The 22,282-nt window shown below is 40.5% G+C and overlaps 1 protein-coding gene across 2 annotated transcripts in view; it reads right to left on the bottom strand.

Moving 5' to 3' along the window:
• The window catches only part of TMEM108 (transmembrane protein 108), a 156,641-nt gene that overhangs the window by 84,672 nt on the left and 49,687 nt on the right, over nt 1–22,282 (bottom strand). The gene's annotated exons all lie outside the window — the stretch shown is intronic.

Here is a 22,282-nt window from a genome sequence, read left to right as displayed (position 1 = left end):
GTCATACTTGCATAAGGATTAGTCATGTAGATGCTGAAAAAAATTACTATCATGAAAAATACACAGAGGAAGCACAGAAGAAAATCTGACAGTAACAGTTCCCTCATCCCCAGTTTCCCTACTTCTCCATTAACTTTTGAAATCCCAGTCCTTCCTCTGCTGTCTGAACAGTAGTTCAAATAGCTGCATCCTTCCATGTCTCCTCCAAGCTCCCTCCATGAACAAAGGAACACAAAGAAGTCCTGGGCTAGATAGCTTGCAAGCTACTGTCATTAGCATGGTGAGAGGAGGACATCGGCAGTTAATTCACCTATCTTTATCAACATCCCTTATTCACGTGTCAGAGCTGGCACAGGTCAATGACAGGGAGAGCCAGAAAAGGCTTTGTATTCCTTGTCCCAAAAATAGAGGCATAAAACACTTCATGTCTGGGGGACCATGGCCAAGGGAAGAACTTATTCTGAAGAGGGCAGGTAACATTGCTTTTGCCTTTGGCTGTCTAGTGCCTTGGTATCTGTGGTCACATTATGAGCTGTCCCTGGAATAGCCAAGGGTGAGTGTTGAAAGGGTCGGGAAAAAAAAAAAACCCAGATGAAAAATAACAGAGTGTAAATGAAAAGTCATTTGATGTGAGACTTCCTGGCTTTGAAGTGTGCATGCCCTCCAGTAATGTCAAGCCCTATGACCTTTTTGGAAAAGCTGTGACAGACAGGGCTTCTCTACAGGCTGATTATCACTGACATAAGTTCTGAAGGACATCAGAAGAACTACAAAGCACTAACTCTTGAATGTCCTTTACACTCCATCCGTTGTGTGAGGGACTCAATTTCTTCATTTGGCTCTTTATTAGCTACTGTTAGCAAATAATTTTGAAAGCAGCTCCAGTGGGAGAGAAGCCTGACCAGCAATCGTTCTGGTTGCTTCCTTTTCCAATGGGTACACAGATGTGTGTCTGTCTGTCTGATCACTTGAAGAATGAGAAGCTTAAGAATAAGCCTTTCCCATCCAGCACTCATCTCTGTGGAGCTCTGAGAAGAAGCTAGCATATTTATAAGGATCAATCTGCCTTAGCAGCTACAAGAATGATTAGAATTTGATCATTAATACACATCAGGAATGGAGAGAAGACCCTTGCATGAATTCTAATGATTTCATATGGTTGGAATTGGATGCAGTAGCATTTATAAAGTAGAACTTCCTTTGCTACATTTTCTCCTACAGTATTACTTAAGCCATATACACTTATGAGTTAGATGTTATTTTACTACAGTTACACCATACACAAACCTCCTTTCCCACTGTTGTCAATTAGCTCTAAATGGATTAAACATCTGGTTACTGTTATCAAGTCCCAGAGGACACTGCCAATTTTCTGCATCAACTTAACATTAGATTGTGACACTGAGGTCATTTAAAGGAATTACAGCATGCCCTTAGATACACTGATTTTACAACAAATATGCCACAGATGGCTTTCTGCTTGCCTACTGTACTTCCACTGTTTACAAAGGATAAATATATATATATATTTTCCAGTCATAGTATCACAGTGCTATTTTCCAGATGCAGGAAGTGACTTCTGCCACTTGAGTCACATGAAAATCTCTATTACCTGATGATGGGATACATAAGTGAGCCACTCAAGGCTCTTTCAGGAAACCCTGCATATACAAGTATGTGCTCTGTGCATTTACTTCCACCGGAAAGCTAATAGTGGTAAGTCGAGGTCTAGCTACATAAATATTTCTCTTATAGTATTTTCTTTCTAGTTACTAACAGCCATTTGAAACTAGTCTTTGATGTTGACATTTTATGGAACAGCTTGAAACATGCTATTTTTGCCAGCCGTTTGAAGGAAAAGAGTCCAACTTCTCTGAGTTTGGAGGAGGAGCATCTTTCATACTGCATTAAAAAAAAAGAAGTGAAACAGCTGGGTCAAGAGAGTTATACCAAAATAGCCCTTCGTGAAAAGAGCCCTCCACTGTCCTCTTGAAAAGAATTTTTTCCCCTAATGAAATATGATGGATTTAAGTCTCAGTTCTGTAAGCTTCTTTCCTTATGGATCTTACGAGACCCAAAACAACAAAAAATATTTTAATGTTATTTCAAGTTCTAAACAAAAGTATCACATGCAGCACTACGCCTAGGAAGAACTCAGCAGTGTAAACTATCTGCCCTTTAATATGAAAATTGTATAACCATTGCAATCTCTGCTGCTAGAAGTTTTTCTCTGCACACAATGCTACCCCAGTATAGCGCCTCCTAATCTACCCCCTGCAACTTTGTGAGATATCTCTGTAACTTCTAGGAAAAGAAAGAAAATTTATCTCCTTTTCTTCCTTCTCAACAGAAACAGGTAAAAAGCAGAAACCGGTTCCATTTCCAGACTGATCTTGTGCTGGTATACTTTCCCAGGAGGATCTTCCACAGCATCTCACCTGCCTTGGGCTGTCCTCAATGTGGATGTTGACATCTGACTTACTCATCCCAGTTCCCTGGCTTCCCTGAAGTCCAGCTCCTGTGGCCTGGTTTAAATGCCTGTGTCGGAGAGAGACTAACTCATCCTTTACACAGTGCTGCTTCTATTCATTGAGTTTCAAAGGTGTGAAGGTCCACTCTTGATTCCAGCTTGAGACATTGAAAATGATAATTTCAACATCTAGAATCGCAGAATCACCATGGTTGGAAAAGACTTCCAAGACCATTCAGTGCAACATCCACCTACCACCACTATAACCCCACTAAACCATGTCCCTTTGTACCACACCTAAACATTTCTTGAACACAGAGGAGTCACTAAGAGCTCTCACTAGCTGCAGGAATCTCAAGGTTTATGGGTTAACTTCTCTGCAGTGGTGTTAAACTGTTCCCTTGTTCCTATTGTGTAGGATACACAATAAAAAAGACTTAACTACAGAACAAGCAAGCAAATAGCTCTGAGTGCTCTGTAATAAACACTGGAGGGAAAGTGTATTCCTTTGTGAAGCTGCTGAAATCAGGCCTTTCACATTATTCTGCTTGATTAAATGTAAATATTTCAAGTAGGAAAAGGTAAAAGGGTGCAAAAAATATATTATTTTACAACACGGTGCTGTATTACAGAGATTTGTTGGTTGTGTCCAATTTTCAGGAAAGGAGATCACCAACTTTACATAAACAGAAGCATGCATGCCCTGCACGTCTGATGTCTAGGCCACATTCAGAAAGGTACCTGAGCATTAAGGATGCAAGCAGGCGTCTTGCTCTCAAAACCACCTGTACTGTAGCACTGAAAGCACTGATGTTACATCAGCAGTAGACGACTTTGAAGAAAATCAGATGGGGACAGCTCAGTCCAGCATTCTAAATGCAAGATCATCCATTCCTCTGGTAAAGAACACTATTATCCAGCGAATCAAACAGTCCCTAATAAACCATCACAAAGGGGGCTGAATATTCAGCACCACCATTACCTGTTTTACAGTAACACTGAGGCAGGAAAGTGCCTATAACTATTTTTATAAAGATCTCATACTATGCTTTGGCTGTGAATACTTTTATTCAGGGTTCCTCTCTTTTACTAACATTCATCAGACAATGGAAAGATTGAGAGGGCTTCAGGATACAGAACAGGGAGAAGTTCACGATTGACTAGTTAAGTTCTGGCCCATCTCTAGGGAAATTTCATCTGACCTGGTGTAGAATAAGTCCAGATGAGCCCAGCCCAAGACCCACACATTCTGAATTGTCACCAGCCTTCTCGTCTAAATCTGTAAAGCACGGAGGAAATAACCAACTCTGAAGGACATCAATACAGTACTCCTTCTGACTCGACCCCACCAGCTGGTGAACCCAATTCACAAAAACAGGGTTTTGAAAACTGAAGATGGGTGAGGATATATATTCAGCGTATTATTTTGTATCAAACATGATCGCATAATTAAGACATACATAAACACATAATACATAAATAGATCAAAAGCAATTGCAATTTTGAATTGCAGGTTTATGTTAGGTTTTCTGTATATATGGCTAATGGTGGCTATGTTTTCTGCTTCTTTCCTTTTTCCCTTATTTATACCAGTATGCCCATTCACTGACAAAAGAGGAAAGAAAAAGGAAAAAATGAATAAATACATATGTGGTATTTTCTCTCCTCTCTCTTTTTTTCCTTTTTTCTTTTTCTTTTTTTTATTCATGTGAAAATTAAATTTCCCATCAAAACACGTATTTAAAAATAAGAATACTTCCATACCAGCTTCACATGGAATGTTTTGTACCATTTCTAATCATAATTTCTAAGTATGGCACAAGGATCTAATTTCACAATGACAGGTTATAATAGACACGTACAAGTACCTAAGATTGAAAGAAACATTTGATTATATTTGAAAAAGAAAAACCAACCCACAACCCCGTGGTGGGAAAGCATAACTACCTTTTGAATTCCTAACAGTTCGTTTTCAAAAGCGCATTAATACATCTAACAGTAACCCACACTGTTGATTTTTTTAACCAACACAGAGCATAAATTTGTAACAAAACCAGCACAGCCTGTAATGAATTTCTAGTAAAAATATTGATACAATAAACAAATATGAAAGGTGCATTTTTGAGGATGTGTGTGTGTTTCTTGCCAGATCTTTTTGTCCCCACGACCTGATTGCAAAACTGAAATGTTTGCTGGTTTCTTTTGAACAGCCATTTTAGAGCACGCATTCATCTTGGGATAATGTCTATCACTTCAAAGTCTGCCTGAAGAAGCTTCTTGTACGAAATTACAACAACTCATGGTCTAAGGATAGAGAAATCTCTAGAAAATTTGGATGGATGGATGGATACAGAAATGCAGATGCACAATCATGTCCCATGCAAAGTAAGCTTATGTCTTGACCTCCGTCTCCCTGGTTAAACTGCCTTTTAACAGAGCCATTTACTACCTCTCCTATGATCAGACATTCAATATGGTAAGAAGAGAAAGCAGATAAAGTGAGCTCTGAAATATGACTGCTCTGCTTTGGGGAGCTGATCAGCATAGAGCAGAAAGTAGAAGAGAGCACTAGCTTAGACTTGACATTACATCTGAGAGTTTATTATGACTGTGTTTAGTTCAAGGGACATCGCTTATTTATCCTCAACCTTCAGCCCCAGGGTTTGATGTCAAAGGAAAAAGAAAGAATGGGGCACTACCAACCAGTGACCCAGTCATAAATAGCAGCCCCTCTAAAAGAGGAATATTTTGCATGCCATTTTGACACTGGAGGGGAACATAAAATACATGAAAATTTAACATGGCATCAAGCAGAAATACAGCCCATACAAATTTTAGACAGGGAGGGAGGTGGCAGGAAATAGGCTTACGGTAACTTCCAAATTATTCGTTTTCATCTATGCGAGGTTATTGTGCTGCAAACCCTGCATTTCATTTGGAAATGCATGTAGTCCTGCCTGGTTCAATAGGAAGAGTTTACAGGAAAATTAAATGTCAGAGCTGTGCGGCTTATTGGTTTTGCTCAATGTAAATTCACTTTTTATGCAACTCTGAATAATAATGCCCTGCTCTGTGTCAACATGATGAATTAACTTCAGTGGCTTTGGAGGGGAGAGTGAAGGAAAGAGAAGGAGAGATAGGGGCACTTCCAGTGCTAACCTGGCACTGATAATGGCACTGTCTAGGATTTAGCTCTACATGACAGGTCTGGAGCTTTAGAGAGGATTTAGCACACTGATCATTACGTGTCTTATTTTCTTCCCTTTTGCGTTATCCAGATAGCAAGACTGCTATTGGCTAAACAGCTCACTTTCCTTCCTTCGCTGGGTTTGAACACTGGCATAGACAGACATGCAGGTAAGCCAGAAGGAAATACATATAAAAGAATATGGGAAATCTCAAATAGCAGCATCTGAAAGCATGTCATACTGTCAAGTAAGATTACGTTCAGATGCACTTTTTATTTTAGTAGCTTAGTAAAAACTCTCATTTACTGTCCAGAAATGTGATGTTTTTCCTTAGGCAAAACCCACTGACCCTATTGGAAGCTTTTCTTCAATACACCCCAGCACTTGTCCCAGGATTTGTAAAGCAGTACAAGTAAAGAGCACTGCTTTAAAAAGGCTGGTTTGTCATTTTGGGGTTGTTTTGGGGTTTTTGGGTGTTTTTCTTTGTTTGTTTGTTTTTTCTTGTTTTGTTTTGTTCTTTTTTGAATGCAGGTAAGAAACAGCATGAGTAGGAAAAGAATAAGAATCGCTGTGACTGCACATTTGAGAGGTGAATTTAATAAAGATTTAGCTGAATGATTCAGCTCAGCTAAAATACATTCAGCTCAGCTAAAATACAGTAAGAACAGTTTCAGGCATATCAAATATTATTCTCTTATATCATAACTAAGATGACCTAAGCCATGTTCAGAGTGGCCAAACCGGAGTAATTCCAGAGACACTGCCATAGTGCAATGTGATTAAACTGGCCTTTGAATATGACAATAAACTGATCAAGGAAAAAAGGAAAGGACAGCCTTACGAAAAGCAGAGAGAAGCACAGAAGAAGATCTCATGGACACTGGATTCTTACAGCGGGATTTTTGTGGGTACAAGATTGAGTGAGACTGGCCATTAATACTGAAAGGTAATGGAGCCTAACACACATTCATGCATATGAAAACTGTCTCTATCTTCCTGTCTCTGTTTTCCTATTAAAGAAAAGCGTGCTGAGCTGTGAGCTCAGCCCTGCAGGAAGGGAGGATGGGAGGTGCCCAGCCACAGGTTCATTGTACAGCATGGATCCACCCAACACACCCGGCTCTGCTCTGAGGCAGCCCAGGGATGCAATGAAGGATTCTTTTCAAAGAAAACTGCAGCTTCCCTCTGGCTGCAGGAGTCCTTGCTCCAGCACTAAAATTGCCTTGGCAGCTAGAAAAGATGAGAATCAATAAGAAGCAGTGAGAGCCCTTTTAGTCCATCTGTCCCCACAGAGAAAAAGTCAGCACTGGCTCTGGTCTGTCCATGCAGATACACGCTATACAATTAACTCATGCACTTTGGGTTTTGTCAACAGTATTCCAGCCTCACTTAGTGTAAGAACAGGGACCGGCCATGCATGTTCACTGAGTCAAAGACAGAAGGAACCTGCTGCATGCTGCATCCCTGCCTTGCCATTAGCAGACAGCCCAAAGAGCGAGGTAATGGCTGAGAGGGTAAATGCATCTTATGTTGAAAGTTGCCCTGGGGAACTGCATTCCCTGCCTCAACACACAATGCCAGGGAAGAACAACTACCTAACTCTGCGTGCTGGCAGTCAATAATTGTGCCTTCCTTGTTTGCTAAGTGCAGGGAACACCTGCGCCCTGTTCTGCGCAATCACAGAGCAATTCCTACTGACTCCAGAACAAAGGAAATGCAACCAAATGCTATTCTTGGGAAATCGAGGCACAAACATCTCAAGTTGGGTGCCTGAATTAAATGTCCCTTATTGACACTGCATTGCTGTGTTGCGTTTTCCCCAGTGTATAATGTCATTTCATCTTATCAGTACCATTGTGAAGATAAATTCATTAATGTTTGCAAAGTACTCAGATGCTGCAATAATGAGAGTTGGAGAAATGCTCCCCAGGAAATTAATAACTCCAGCTTCAGAGCAAGATGTGAGTGATGTGCAGTTATGGGAGGAAGGGGTAATGTAATGAACTACTAAGATAAAATAAAATATTGATTCATCTGAGCAGTGTTGACTGAAATCTTTCCTTATTTAAGACAGATTTGCTTTTCACTCTTAATAGGCTTTTAAATGTTAACTTTCACAGTTATAAAAAAAGCTAAATGAGAACAAAAGATCCCAGCTCAGGAACTGTACCACAGAAGCTTATGGACATGCACCAAATCCTCTAGAGAACTGTGAGCAAATAGTGCAGAAAGATTAGCAAGAGCTTGATGTTCTCTTTGTGGGACAGGCACAAGGGAGAGGCAGGCAAAAGCTCAGTCAGCACAGATCATGGGGTTTTCTTCAGATGGGGAACGCTCAGGTGTGGAAACCTGTTTTCTCCTTTAAGTACCAGGGGAGATAAAGTCTAATGGTGAGAGTCTGGAGAAGATCTCTAAGATCACCTTGTCCAGCCACTAACCCACCCCCACCATGCTCACCGACCATGTCCCTCAGTGCCACATCCACACAGGTCTTGAACACCTCCAGGGACGGTGACTGCACCACCTCCCTGGGCAGCCTGTGCCACTGCAGCACCACTCCCTCTGAGAAGAAATGTTTCCTAATATCCAACCTGAACCTCCCCTGGAGCAACTTGAGGCCATTCCCCTTCATCCTATCGCTGTTATCTGGGAGAAGAGGCCGACTCCCACCTCACCACAGCCTCCTTTCAGGTAGTTGTGGATACCAATCAGGTCTCCCCTGAGGTTCTTCCAGACTGAACAATCCCAGCTCCCTCAGCCGCTCCCCATAAGATTTGTACTCCCGACCTGTCACAGCTCTGTTGCCCTTTTCTGGACACACTCTGGGGTCACAATATCTTTCCAGCAGTGAGGAGCCCAAAACTGAATACAGCACTCGAGGTGCAAATCCAGACTCTTCTGCCTGAGCCCTGCCAACCTCCTTTTCTCCTGCACAGTGCCATAACCCTTATTCCCAGTCCCACCCACTCCCCTTAGCGTTTCCTCTCTGTGCCTCACCATTTTACTGCCACTCGTTCACCACTTTGCCCCACTCCCCGTGTCTCTTACATGGGGTCCATATCCCAGCCCTGTCCTTTCTTCCATCCTTATGTCAGTACCTGAGTCAGCCGCCTGGATCATGTTCTCAACTTTCGTATTCTGGTCTGCTGACAAAATCCTAGGAGAGCTGAGCTGCAAAACTTAAAAAAGAAACTGTATGTGGACAGGGACTTTTCAGGCCAAAATGCAGACCAATCTGGCAAAATTCCATTAAAATGCAAAGACCTTTAACCTTGACTTTTCTCAATAAATGCCTCCAGTCCTTGTCTTACACTCTTAACTCTCCATGAAAAATTTCAGTTTCCTAATCTGTGATATGGAAGGCCCACACAATAATGATAGGCACCATAACTTCATGATTGTCTTTTTTTTCCTTGCATTCTTTCTTTCTTCAGAACTGAAGCTGAACTATTTTTGCCAAACTGAAATAAATAAATACAGAAATTGGAATGGAAGCATTGTGGGTAGGAAAATTTCAGTTTGAATGGTACCAATGAGCTTTTACTGAGCTCAGCATCATGTGAACTTTACCAGCCTCAAGATCAACAGCACCCTTCTCTACATCGTTCTGCATTCAGGGAGACTCCAAACCATCCAATCATACCAGAAATTTGAATCTATCCACAGAAGCAACCAAACCATCTAATAGGGAATGTCCCGTAGAGAGATGTGCGTGATTCTTCATATACTTCCCTCCTAATTATGCAAGTGAAACTTCTGTTTTTGGTTTAACCATACACACGGAGGTGTATTATGATTGACAGAACGTGTCATCACAGACTTCTTCAACTTCATTCATACTGAAAGATGTGAAAGCAAGTCTTTAACTAAAATTATTTGAAGGGATTAGCTACAAGAGACTCAATAGCTTATGGGATACTTTCGCAACAAATGCATTAATTGTATGCAAACTGAATTAAGTCTTTTATTAGCATGTAATTGGAGGAAACATTAATACATTATTTTAATTTGAAAAAATCATAAGTTAGAAGCTCTGAAACAGAAAGCCGCATAATCAGAGTCTTAACATTAAGACTTCATTGTAAAAATGAATGCATATAATGAACTCAGAAAAATAGAAATGTAAGTGTCTGATCCTTTCCTTGTTTCTTGTACATCTGCATTGGAGTTTGCCTATTGTCAGTCAACTAGCTAATCATAAGCTTTTGTTTGGTGTGCTTGTGTTTTTACCCAGAGAGGCTGATCTGTGAAGACATCTGTTATTTGATGGATGATGGGCCATCCCAAGCTTCAAAGCCCTGCAAGGCATTTCTGAAGAAGCAGCAGCAGATACATCTGTTCTCACCAGGTAGGACAGCAACTGAGTTTACTGTGACACTGCAGAAAAAACTCCTTCCCTCGTTTTTCACCAGAATGCTAAAGTGGGCATGCGATGATGCAAACAAAGAGCAATTCCAGTATAGTTTTTTAGGGCTGGGATGGTGACTGACTTTCTCTAAACTATTTAAGATTTCTTGAGAAAACAGAACATCTCATGCCAAAGAACACTGGGATTTGTCATCATGATCACAATCCGTTGGATCTGTAAGCCAGGCACACTCACAAAAAGCAGGAAGCCACTGACTCTGGTGATAGTACAAGTCTATAGTTGATATTAGAGGACATCACAAATATAATTCGCATATAAAGAAAAATTCATGTTGCTGCTTCTTAATAACTTACCCAACCAACCCAGTTCTCAATACAATCCACTTAAAATGCCACTTCTGCATTACCCATGGATTAATCACAATACTGAGTAATCCTCATCACTATGAATTCTGGGAGGAAAAAAACCAACAACACCAGGCCATACCTTTATCTTCAGCTTGCCTAAGTAACTTTGCACAAAGTAGCTGCGCTCTGCAAGCCTTCATTTTGTAATTAGACACTGGAAAGGCATTAGCAAAAAACTGCAAGTTCACAGAGTTAGGTGATTTCTTACTACAGTACCAACTACTCATCTATTTTAGTGAGGCACTGGAATAGGCTGCACAGGTATCCAGGTGGTGAAGTCACTATCCCTGGAGTTGTTCAAGAACCACGTGGATGTGGCACTGAAAGACATGGTCACTGGGCATGGTGGGGGTGGGCTGGTGTTTGGACTAGATTTTAGTGGTCTTTTCTAACCTGAAGATTTTGTGATTCTATGATGATTCTATTCAGAATTATAGCCTAAGCACAAGGGCTGTTGGTTTCTTTTGGCTTGTATTGTACAACCAACTTTTTTCACTGCCCTGCTAGAGCTATTCCATTCTGTATAAATAATGAACACATCGATACAGCAAGGGCTTGAACCTGAGTCTCCTGCATGTAATGTGAGTGCTCAGTCCAGTAGGTGACAGGGCCAGCTTCTCTGACTCTCTCTGGCTAATGAACATTGAATTATTTATCTGAGATAAAACAGTTCTAGCAAGAGAAATTGAGAGGCACAGACTTATTCTGTAGCCTATAATTTAGGTGAAAATAATAAACCAACAGACATAGCTTTAAAACTTCAGCAGTTATTTCCTCATTCTCTTTCTCAACTCAGGGAAATATTTATGCTCTGAAACCTCCAGATGATATTAAACTAAAATTATCCATTAAAAATTGATGCACATTTTGTCAAGGAGAGTTGCCATAGGCCCCAACATACAAAGCAGTTGAACTAATTACAGGACTTTTGTATGGACAGTAGGTGGTCTTCGGTAAGGGTAAAGAAAGTTTGTGGTTGCTGTAGGTGACTGGCAGGTGCCTCCAAAGCATCCACAGTGGAGAGACCAGGGAATGCCACAGCATGCTCTGATCTTAGCACACACATTGTAAGAGCATCTCAAATGGATGTGGAGTCCCAGTTTCAACACATGCATGGCAGGGTTTCCAACAGCTGAATGACAGAAACTACTATTCCTAGATATTATCTACACATAAAGAAGTATCTCCCCAAGGAGCCCAAACCTTGCAATTTCCAGCAAGACAGACACACTAAATATTAGTGTTACATCTACATGGTCTTTTGCAGATAAAAGCAAACACATTCTGCTGAAGAAGAGAGACAGCTAAAGGCAAAAGCCACACAGCATGATACCGTGCTCCAGGGAATAAATCTAGTTTTTTATCAGAGCTTACTGGATCAAGCATAGCTGAGACAGCCACATGGCTTCCCAGACAAGGATGTATTTTTGGGGAAGTCAGAAGTGACTTCAGGTGGGTCTGCAACAGGCCATCAAAGGATAATCACTAGGCAGGAGTTCCTACTCCAGGCAAAGAATACTTCTCTCTATAATACGAAATAATAGATCTTTGTGAAAAAAGACAGAACCTAGAAGAAATGCATTGTACTGTATGACATGAAAAGCTCGACAGATGAAGAAGAAAATACTGGCAATTAAATAGTAACAAAACAGTAACAGCAGACAATACAGTACATCACACATTAGCTTTCAAGGAAAGCTGCAAATATTTTTGACTTCAGCAATGGATTTCTTCTCTGCCAAAGCAGGAACCAAGCACATTAGTTCTTGCTTCACAGAATACTGGGGTGTCTGCAGGAATTATTATCAAGCTTAACAGTGGAGCTGAGGCAAAGCTCATCTCTCCTTATTTTAGTTACATAAAAATTTGGAATCTCATCTGAGCTTGTTGCATAAGCTTCTATTTAATCAATGCAAAAAGACAGGGCACACTAGGCAATAGCTGATCCTGTCTTAACACAGTTGGGATGAAGTGCTATCTGAAAATAGGGTGTCTGCCACTCTGTGGGTGCCCATCTCCCCGTGATGATTACATGGAACGTCTATGGGCCTTGCTCTAAGTGAACAGGCCTTTCTTAGAGAACAGACTTCATGAAATACATTTCAGCCCAATTTGTTCCAAATCAGATCTAGGGACTTCCGTAGGATCAGAATTCAAATTCAGATCAAGTCTTCCAGAGCTTCTGAACTCCTACTCTTGAGTGAGTGTTGAAGGGGAACATAAAGATGAGACTCCTCCACAGAGCAACTGTATGTAGAATATGATACTGATGCCATGATACAGCATTACCAAAGAGATGCTGGCATGGCAGTAAGTTCAAAGCCAAAGGTAATGAAACAGCTGGGGAGATTATGAGGAATAATTTTAATAACAGTGGATAAACACAGTATATGAAGTATAGAGATGGTAGAAATAGGAGTATCAAGATAAATTAGGAGAAATAAAATACAGGGAGAATAACATAAAGGGTTTCATGGTACTCAGACACATTTTGTTAAAGAACAGTCTTTCAGGAGAAGTGGAGGAAGCAAATCCTGAACTTTATAAATCAGATAGGTAGAACATTTGGAAATACATGATCAGACTGAGTAATTTCATAGGAATTTTGTGCTTGAATAGACTATATCTCTCACTACCCACAGCTCTATTTTACCATAGCCAGTTCAGTATGGCATTTGATTTTCAACCCACAGAAAATATTAAAAAGAAATCCATTGACACAACATGAAATCACAAACAACGACCAATTAGAATATCTCACCATACAATTTATTACCCTTCTTTTTCATGGCCTTTGCCATGCCCTTTAGTGCCACACTGATTTACCACACTGTTCTACTTAATCATCTCTAGTGTTTTATTTCAGAAGTGATGCTATTCTTAGCAGTTACTTTATTGTTAGCATAGCTTTCAGAGAGATCATGCTATTGCCTGTTTTGAAGTTATAATTTAAACAAAAAACAAACAAACAAAAAGGATAGATTTCAAGTCTTTGGGGAACAAGATACAGGTGTACAATACAATAAGCTAACTCCAAGATCTGTTTACACCAACAGGTCTGGGTAGAAAAAATAAAGCTAGCAAACAGCTCGTTCCTCTTTGGAAGGCACCAAGATTAATGTGACAGTGAGGCAAGACAAGATTTGGGTTCTTGAGAAATTAATTACTGCTCAGAGTCTTTAACTCAACTACAACGTAGAGCAAGGATGCTCTCACCTATCTCATCTGAGAACACAGTAACACAAGTTGGCACAGGTAAGGATATGGTGTGAACTGATTTTGAACATACCCAGTGTGGAAATCAGAAGACAGTCACTAATCAGCATAGATTTCAGCCTGCAGTGATAGGATTAAAAAATCCTTAGTTCTTAAAATGGAGCTCAGTGGGTCTACAAAGGGGTCACTGATGCAGCAGCTGAGACAGAAGGGAACTGGATTCTGGGCCTGCGTTCCTCTGGCCATGGGAGGGCTATTCTCTTAAATCCAATCCAAATAAGAATAACAATGATCTGCAGTCTTGTTATTTGAGTTCTTACGTAATGATGCCCCACAGCACGAGTGAAATCCAAGCAGGAAAACCACAAGAATTAAAATGAATTGAAAAGATACCTGGAAAAGCTGTATCTAAAGAACAGAATAAAGTACTTAACACTTATTAATAAAATCCATTTGTACCTCCAAATGAGACTGAGATTCCTGCAACCCAAAGTGACTGCTGACAACAGGATGTAGGCTCCTGTGATGTTTGCTTTCAAGTATCCCACCCATAACTGAAATCAAAGTCTCAGTCCCGATATAATACTTGAATAGCCTCCCCAGCAGGTACACTGTTCATGCTTAAAAGCCAGCATTTGCCAAAAGACAACAAAACACCTCTATGAGAATGATGAGGATTTGTTCTAACTTGAATACTGGGCATGTGCTGACAACTGAACAAAAGCTGCTTGTTTACCACTGGACAATGGACAAGGAAGGGCACCCAAGGTAAGGGCATGCATGTTTTGTGCATGAGAGAGAACAGTTTAGGTTGCTAACAACAAAACCACTTTGAGGAACAACTTATTTTTGCCTCTTTCATTCATGGAAATTCAAAATCCATGGGAAATTCAGTGCCATTTCTTATCACTTTCTCTTCTATGTTATTTTTTTATGCCAATTGCTGCTCCTATCTCTAACAGGAAAGTGCCAGTGTCAACAATGAGAGACATGGTGTAACTGCAAATAAAAGTTAATTACTGTGGAAATTCAACTCCAGCACTTTAATTAAAGCCTGACAAATGTATCATGGACCCCAGGCACCAGTGTGAAGTACACCCATTAGAGAGATTACTCCCCTTTCTATGGCCTCCCATGCTAACACAAAGGAAGTATCAATCATGCTGGAAAATGGCTTTTCCAAATCAAAGATGCCTGGAATTATTCTATTACCTTCCTTGCAGAGAATTTTCAGAGTTGTTGAGAGGGATTTTTATGCAAGAAGACAGCATGTTAGCGTAAATTTTTGCTTAATTGCTAGGTTAATGTTAAATTGCAGCTTTTCTTTAAGGAAAAATGGCAGCTGGCAAGCCTCTTCTATAAAGCTGCGTTTCCTCCATAACTTTATGATATGTAAATAGGTATGCAGAGACAAACAGCTTCAAAATGACACGCGATGAAAAGTAGTGAAGGACACGGAGATGCTTGAAGCCATCTTCTCTTAGGGAAAATTGCAGTGGAGTGTGTCTCTATTCTCAACAAGCCCACGTAATTTTTACTGCGCTCCAAAACCAGTTTGCTGAGATGAAGCATTTCCATTGGAATCCCCACTAAGAGCAGTCAGGGCTGAGTCATTCTGTGTCATCACGTGGGCAGCACTGCTTTCCCTTTGGGTCTATCCCTGCTGTCAATTCATGCTAGGACACTGCTAGGAGAGAGAAAGTTCTTTCAAAAATAAACTTTGGTGACCCAAATGCAATATTTCCTCATCCGCTGGGCACTTGGAAGTAACGAGCAATGCTGACAGCTAATACAGCGAGACAGAACAGAATGGTTTTGCTTACATTTGCCTGATATTTAAAATTCTGTTTTGCAGGGTTTGTGAGCGAATGAGAAATAAAATGAAAATATGCTCAGATCTTGAGAGTCATTTTGTCACTCCTTTTGCAGCTAAGATATTTAAATAAAGAATTGTCGCTTTCACAGCCTGGGCTCTCCCCCCACCCCCTTTGATCCTGAAGCAATAATCTCATATTTATGAGATTATTTTTGTTGCCATGGAAATTAATGATGTAAAAAATTCAGCATTATAGTTTCCATGTAAGTAGGTAAGATGTAGCCCCCTTTGAAGACAAAGGTTTCCCCAGCACCTCTGCCTACTCCTGTACATGTGGCAGACCACAGTACGAGCACCAGTACACACATCATGTACAGTACAGCACATTATTGCATACGGCCGAAGAGGTGATGGGTATCCCATCCCAGGAGATATACATGGTCAGGCTGGATGGTGCTCTGAACAACCTGATCTCACTATAGCAGTCCCTGTTCAATGCAGGAGAGTTGGACTATATGACCTTTAAAGATCCCTTCCAACACAAAAAATCCTGAGAATCCCCTACAGCTCAGACCTCCATTCTGTTTTAACCTTATGGATCTATTTTTTAGGACTGTGAGGAAGGGTCCATCCCTACATGTTTCCCACTAAACTTCACCTGTACTACCATGCTAGTCCTATGGTGATTCATCACTTAATAGTGACTGGCTGCAGGCTTTCCATTCAGTAAATCAGCAAACCAACCAGGAACAAAACACCCCAAAGCATCCTGCTCTTACATTGCATATACTGGCGGCTGAAGAGTTGCATTGCCCACAGCGAATTTTAAGTTGTGCCATGTTAAAGTATGGGTCTCAACACTTTGTTTTCCCATACTTTTACTCGCGGCTTTTGGAATCATTGCTGTTATTCAGAACAAGGATGGAAAGACAGGATTCAGAAATGCCAGTTTTGTGCAATCTTAAAAATATATAACAAGATCCCAAGCGCATCCAATGAGCCTGACTTACGTGCTCAGAGATGTCGGTGAGTTTGCACAAAGCTCCACCAAAGTGTAAAAATATGCCCCAGAAGCGCTCGTGCTATGAGCTATGACTGCTCCTTCAGAGGGATCCCATGCTCCTCTCAGGCTGTTAGTAACACAGAACTCCTTCTCCTGCTCCCTTTGCACTAAACCTAAACTGAGATGGCACGTTTGTTTCCTTACAGATAAAAGGGCTGAAAGAAGAAGCTAGATTTTAATAATCTCTATAGATTTACTCACAGGAAAAATAAAAATCTACATTTTGGTATATCTTATAATTTTCATTCTACAAAAAGCATTGTTTTAGCTGAAGGCAATTTCAGGTAGGAAATAGTTTGCTGACTGACTAATTTTGTAGAACATCTCCAAAGGCAAATACCAGGGAGCTACTGTTGAGCAATAACTAAGGAAACTAAATTTGGCAAGTTCTTTATAAACTCTTCCCAAGCAGCACGGCCTTCACAGAGCATCGATAGCATCAGCCCTGAAACCTGTCTGCTTCTGAAGCTTCAGGAATGTTGCCATCCACCAGCAACAACCGCAAACTCACCTCATCCCTGTGCTGCCACAACAGGAACTACTAGCTGGGTTTTAAAAGGGTGCTGTACAGTCTGCTCATACGGATAAATGCAGACATTCGTGCAAACTCTGCACTGCTGCTGTATCTCTTTGGTTTACTTCCTGTTGTTTTCCAGGTGCCAACCATCACGCAGCAGAAAGATAACATCCCTGGAGGTACTCAAGGCCAGGTTGGATGGGGCCCTGGGCAGCTTGATTCAGTGTGTGGCAGCCTTGCCCATGGCAGGGTTTGGAACCAGGTGGGTTTTGAGGTCCCTTCCAACCAAAACCATTCTACAATAAGGATTCTATGTAACATCTCTCCCCGTTTCCACAATAAATTCTGTTCAGTATAGCAAGTTCCACATACCTGGGGTTGCTAAGGCACAGACATTCCTGAGTGCTGAATTCACAAGAACTATTCCAAGTAGCCCAATTGCTTTCCTGAAATGAAAAGACCCCTAACGTTCATTGAAGACACATTTGTCTGTGTTTACAAATGTTCTCTCAGCCAAGCAATGATACCTGAACATGAATACACTGCAATTCTGACAAGAAGTGGAAAGATTAACGTACTTGTAAGTCCAGAGGGAAATCCCTCAAGACATTGTTTTTGAAAAGCTCAGGAATCAGGGTGTTTTGGTTTTTTTTTGCAAGTGTGTGGTTGCTGTTATTCCTTAGCAACAAAGCCAGTCTGAGTACAGCTCTGCTGTAACACATTCCAGAAATAACTAGTGGGGCTGGCATTATTTTGGCTAACAGGGAAAACCAATCAGGTCATTTGTTATGTGTTAGTGCTCTCCATCTGCTAACCACCTGCATGTCCCAGGGACAATCCAAGAAACACCCACATACTCTAATGCAAATGTGTGTGCGCACACCTAAACATACACAGATATATTTAAAGATTGTGTATAAGGGAAGATTCCTTATGTGAGGGATGGAGTTGAAAGGTGGAGGATGAGAAAATAGAGGCTTTGTTCTGTCTCTAACTGCAGGTAATGGGTCTCACTGATGCCCTTCCCACAGGCTACATGACCAGGAAGAACTGATGCTGTGTACCTCAGGCAGCACAAAAGCTGCCCTCTCTCCTAAATAAAATGCAAACTCCACTTCCCTTAAGCAGGGACACCACAGTATGGAGCCTACACTGCATTCCTTCATTTCTCCATCCTTATGAAAACATGCAAGGAACAGCTCCAAAGATCAGTATGCCAGTGTAGAAGCTCCCTTGTCACAGCATAGAGCACTTGGAGGCCTTCTTCCTTGCCTTCCAGAGCACACTGGAGAGACAGGGTGTCCATAGGACGCAGCAGGCCACGTCCTTTAGATCTGAGCTCATCCATCATGCTTTCCTTCTGATGGAGACATCAGTTAAAACAAGGATTTATATTTCCCCCCCCCACACACACACTGTAGTATTAATTCAGGATTTCTTTTTCTGTTCGGTAAATTGCCAGCATTTCAAACATGTTTCTGATCCACGCTGGGATAAGGGATTTATGCTTAAAATTTTCATGAAAAACAAAATAAAACAACAACAGAACAAACCTACAGAAAAAAAATCACAAAGAATCTAGGGGAAAAAAAGAAAATGGAGGGGGGAATCTCAAAGAGTTGCTTGGTCTGTCAGAACTAAAGTGGGGACTTGCATTTGTACCTCCACTTTTTCACGTGAACACCTAAATCACAGTATGGTTTGTTCTGGAGAGGAATAGTCTGCGAATAGAAACTCTTGAGAAACAGAGAACTTGAGAAAAGGAGCTGAGATGAAATAGTTGCATCTTGGAAAATTAATGATTTCCTTTCAGTGCAACGGTATCTTCTGATAAAGCCTTCTGAATGTCCAGGCTTGATCAAATTTCTACCTAAAAGGTCAAATCCCAAAGTACTGTGCCAACAGAAGTGTGAAAAACTTCATCTGAAACTTCACATGCAGACAAAACTTGGCCATTGGCCACAATGGATGTAAAGTGTAAGGCCACAATAACAAAGTGTGAACAGGTATATGAAGTCAAAGAGAACCAGGATACAGATGAACAGCATTTCATCAGTTCCAGCTAATATCACTGTCTGAAGATTTTTCCCTCCACTCCTCATATGCTTTTGCGCTGCTGATCATGTGCTATCACAAAACGGCATCATGCTACAGTGAATTCAAGGTCATAACTAGGCAGAGTTTTAATCGCAGCATCACTGAGGTTGGAAAAGACCTCTGAGACCATCAGGTCCAACTGCTAACCCATCACCACCATGCCCACTGATTGTGTCCCTCAGTGTCACACCACCTTTGCGCTTCCTGAAAAAGGGGCAGATTTCAATCTCTTTCTATACTGTGGAAAGAATCTAATAACTTCAGCTCAACGGAAGTGTGTGGAAAGCAAAGAGGACACAAATCACACATGTGAAAAGCTCAGTGCGCTGCTACTGCAAACCAGAGAGTTGCTTTCTGTCCTAACACACACTGTGCCTTAAGGTGCAGTCTGGCCTGCTGTGTATAAGGATCATTTATGATTTTACATTTGCCTCTTCATAAAAGGCCTTTGTACACGAGTACCAATGCAGGGCATGGATTAAGGCACCACTGGAGCACATTCAGCCCTTCCTACTGTGCTTCTCAAGACACCTCGAGCACGTTTGATGGGCTGTGATGGATGCTGAGTATCTGAACAGCTCCATGCTGCTATATATTCTCCACACCTCACGATTCTTCAGTACCACAGCACTCTTCTGAATGCCAGCTCAGTCTGGTAGCATGGGGCTTGGTGGGAGAGGCATGTGGCTAAAACCCGATTGCTGTGGGGTGCATGCAGCCTCAGGTGTGCTGCAACCTGTGGCAGCTGTGAATCAGTGCACAAGTGAATCACCTTGTAAATTAACAGCTAGCTGCTAAAGTCACTTCTTTTGACAACCTTCAATTACAGAGATTTGCTCTATTCACACCCAAATTAAGTGTAAAAATCTGACTTTCAACTGCTAATTAGCTATGGAGGATATAGTCACATTTCTGTTATGGCAGATTATACTTTCTGTTAATTGTTATTTACCCCCACAGTCTTGAAACTATCACTTCATATCTAGCAACGTTAATGCATTTCTTTGATAAGACTTCAAAAAAGAGTTAATGTTTAAATGTCTCTTTGGAAAAAAAAAGATACTGTAAAAGGAAAAGATCAGGCCCTTGGTAGAATTTGACGTATTATCTACTGAAATCAGAGGAGCCACATTGATTTTTATAGGTACTAGAAATGTGCCCAAGCATTTCTTACAGACAAAGCAAGCAGACCCAAGAGTTCATAGGAGATACTACCAATGACAGAAGGAGACAGAAAATGGGAAGAAAAAGGGAAAAAATCCCCTAAGAAATGTAACCTTTCGATGACCTTTTCTCCTTGATTGAGGCTTTGGCAGTTAATTAACAAAGCAGCAAAAGTAAAAGCTGTTTATGTACTTCATTGTGTCACACAGAAAGTTATTAACGTAAGTAGCATCGGTGTCTCTTAAATGCTACTTTTCTACCCTGACAAGGTTTGTTGCTTGTTTTGTGTATTTAGCTAAGCTTGTGCTCAGAATTCCCTTCCTGTAAATCAAAGCTCAGTAAACAAGCCTGTCTGCTGTCTTAATCTGTGCTTAATCTAATGCTAATTATAGAAATAAAACATGAATTTCAAGGAAGTATAAAGAATGTCACTTCATCAATTTCTATCACTGTTAGCATACAATCTGTATGGATTTTAATTCGTTTCTACTGCATTATAGTTTCGTGAGACAAACATTAAGCTCTTCCATAACTAACAGTTTAAGCAGTGAGAAATTTCTGTATGGCAGTTTCACAATGAAAGAAACAGTGTTTCGCTTAAAACCAAAGTCTATCCTTTCTAATACCATCAGACTGTTGCATACACTAATATTTGACCTTAGAAGACTTGATAGTATCACACTGGTGAGTACATACAATGCTGGAAGGGCACTGAGAGAGGAAAATGATCCTTAAGGTTTTATTTTCTTCTTCATGTCACTGAACTGCAGTAATTCTCCAATTTATTTTCCAAAGTCTACATGTATATTCAGAGGAGCCTGAGGTTAAATTTTGTCCCCTTTGAAGTCTCTAGTGTAATTGCTTCTGACTTTGGAAGAGTCAGATTTTGGCCTTACATAATTTTGGAATATAAAATACAATTTCTGTTTCCATTGAAATCAATACCAAATCATCTTACAAGGTGGGCTCAGGCTTCAAATATGAACCAGACTATTAAATATACATCATAACAAGGAATACAAGATTATGCCTCTTTTTCCCCATGTTATGAGTTATAACAGTTGAGGTCATGAAAATCTGACCTGAAATACTGCATTTAAACATGGTTTCAATGAAGAAAGGATTACTGCAACCACTCTCTTTCTTTCATTCCTTAAGTTAATAATTACAAGTCAATTAGAATCTTTGCTTTCTGCTTAAATGATGGCTACTAAAATTCCAAATCTATTTATTAAAAATGGAAAGCTAGCATCTGTTAATGAGAAAACAGTTCAAGTGCCTAAGAGGTTACGTTTAACCTGCAATACAACGATCATGAAGATAATATTGCTCTAGAGTGCTCCAGTATCTTCCACCCCAAAAGTTCAATTTTCTCCCACAAAGTTTTGATGTATATGTTCATTGCTAACTAGTTCCATGTACTGAAGCACTAGTGACTATGTACTATGTTCTCTCTTGCCTAACTCTGCATGCCTCTTCTAAACAAATCAAACATTATCTGTCTAACAAATGGCATCAAGGTTATCTGGAACACTTAATTAGGTGTTTTTTTAGCAATTAAGTAGTATTTTCAGTTCTAGCATTATAAAAGTGGAAATAAAGATGTACAGTTTGAGCGCAGAGAGTTTTCTGGTACAGAATGAGAGGATAAAATCCCACCCAGCATTCATACAACATGCTTTTTGTTGATCGTTTATCAACTATATAACTAGAACAACTCATTCTGTTTCATTCAAATTCTATCTGTAATAGATACTGCTACTCAGAAAATACATGTCCCACACTGCCTTCTGCATTTTTTTTTTACACAGAAGTAGATTACTTTTTAGATTCAATCTCCCACAGGCTGAACAAGCAGTTGAATAAGTTAGATGAATCTTCTGGTTAAATCTCATCCCAGGTGAATGCAGCTGATGAGCAACTGCTGTGAACTGAACTCACAGAATCACAAGGGTTGGAAGGGACCTCAGGAGGT

The sequence above is a fragment of the Excalfactoria chinensis genome, chromosome 2, assembly GCF_039878825.1.
Source record: "Excalfactoria chinensis isolate bCotChi1 chromosome 2, bCotChi1.hap2, whole genome shotgun sequence".
Classification (NCBI taxonomy): domain Eukaryota; kingdom Metazoa; phylum Chordata; class Aves; order Galliformes; family Phasianidae; genus Excalfactoria; species Excalfactoria chinensis.
This window is presented reverse-complemented; position numbering and strand designations above follow the sequence as displayed.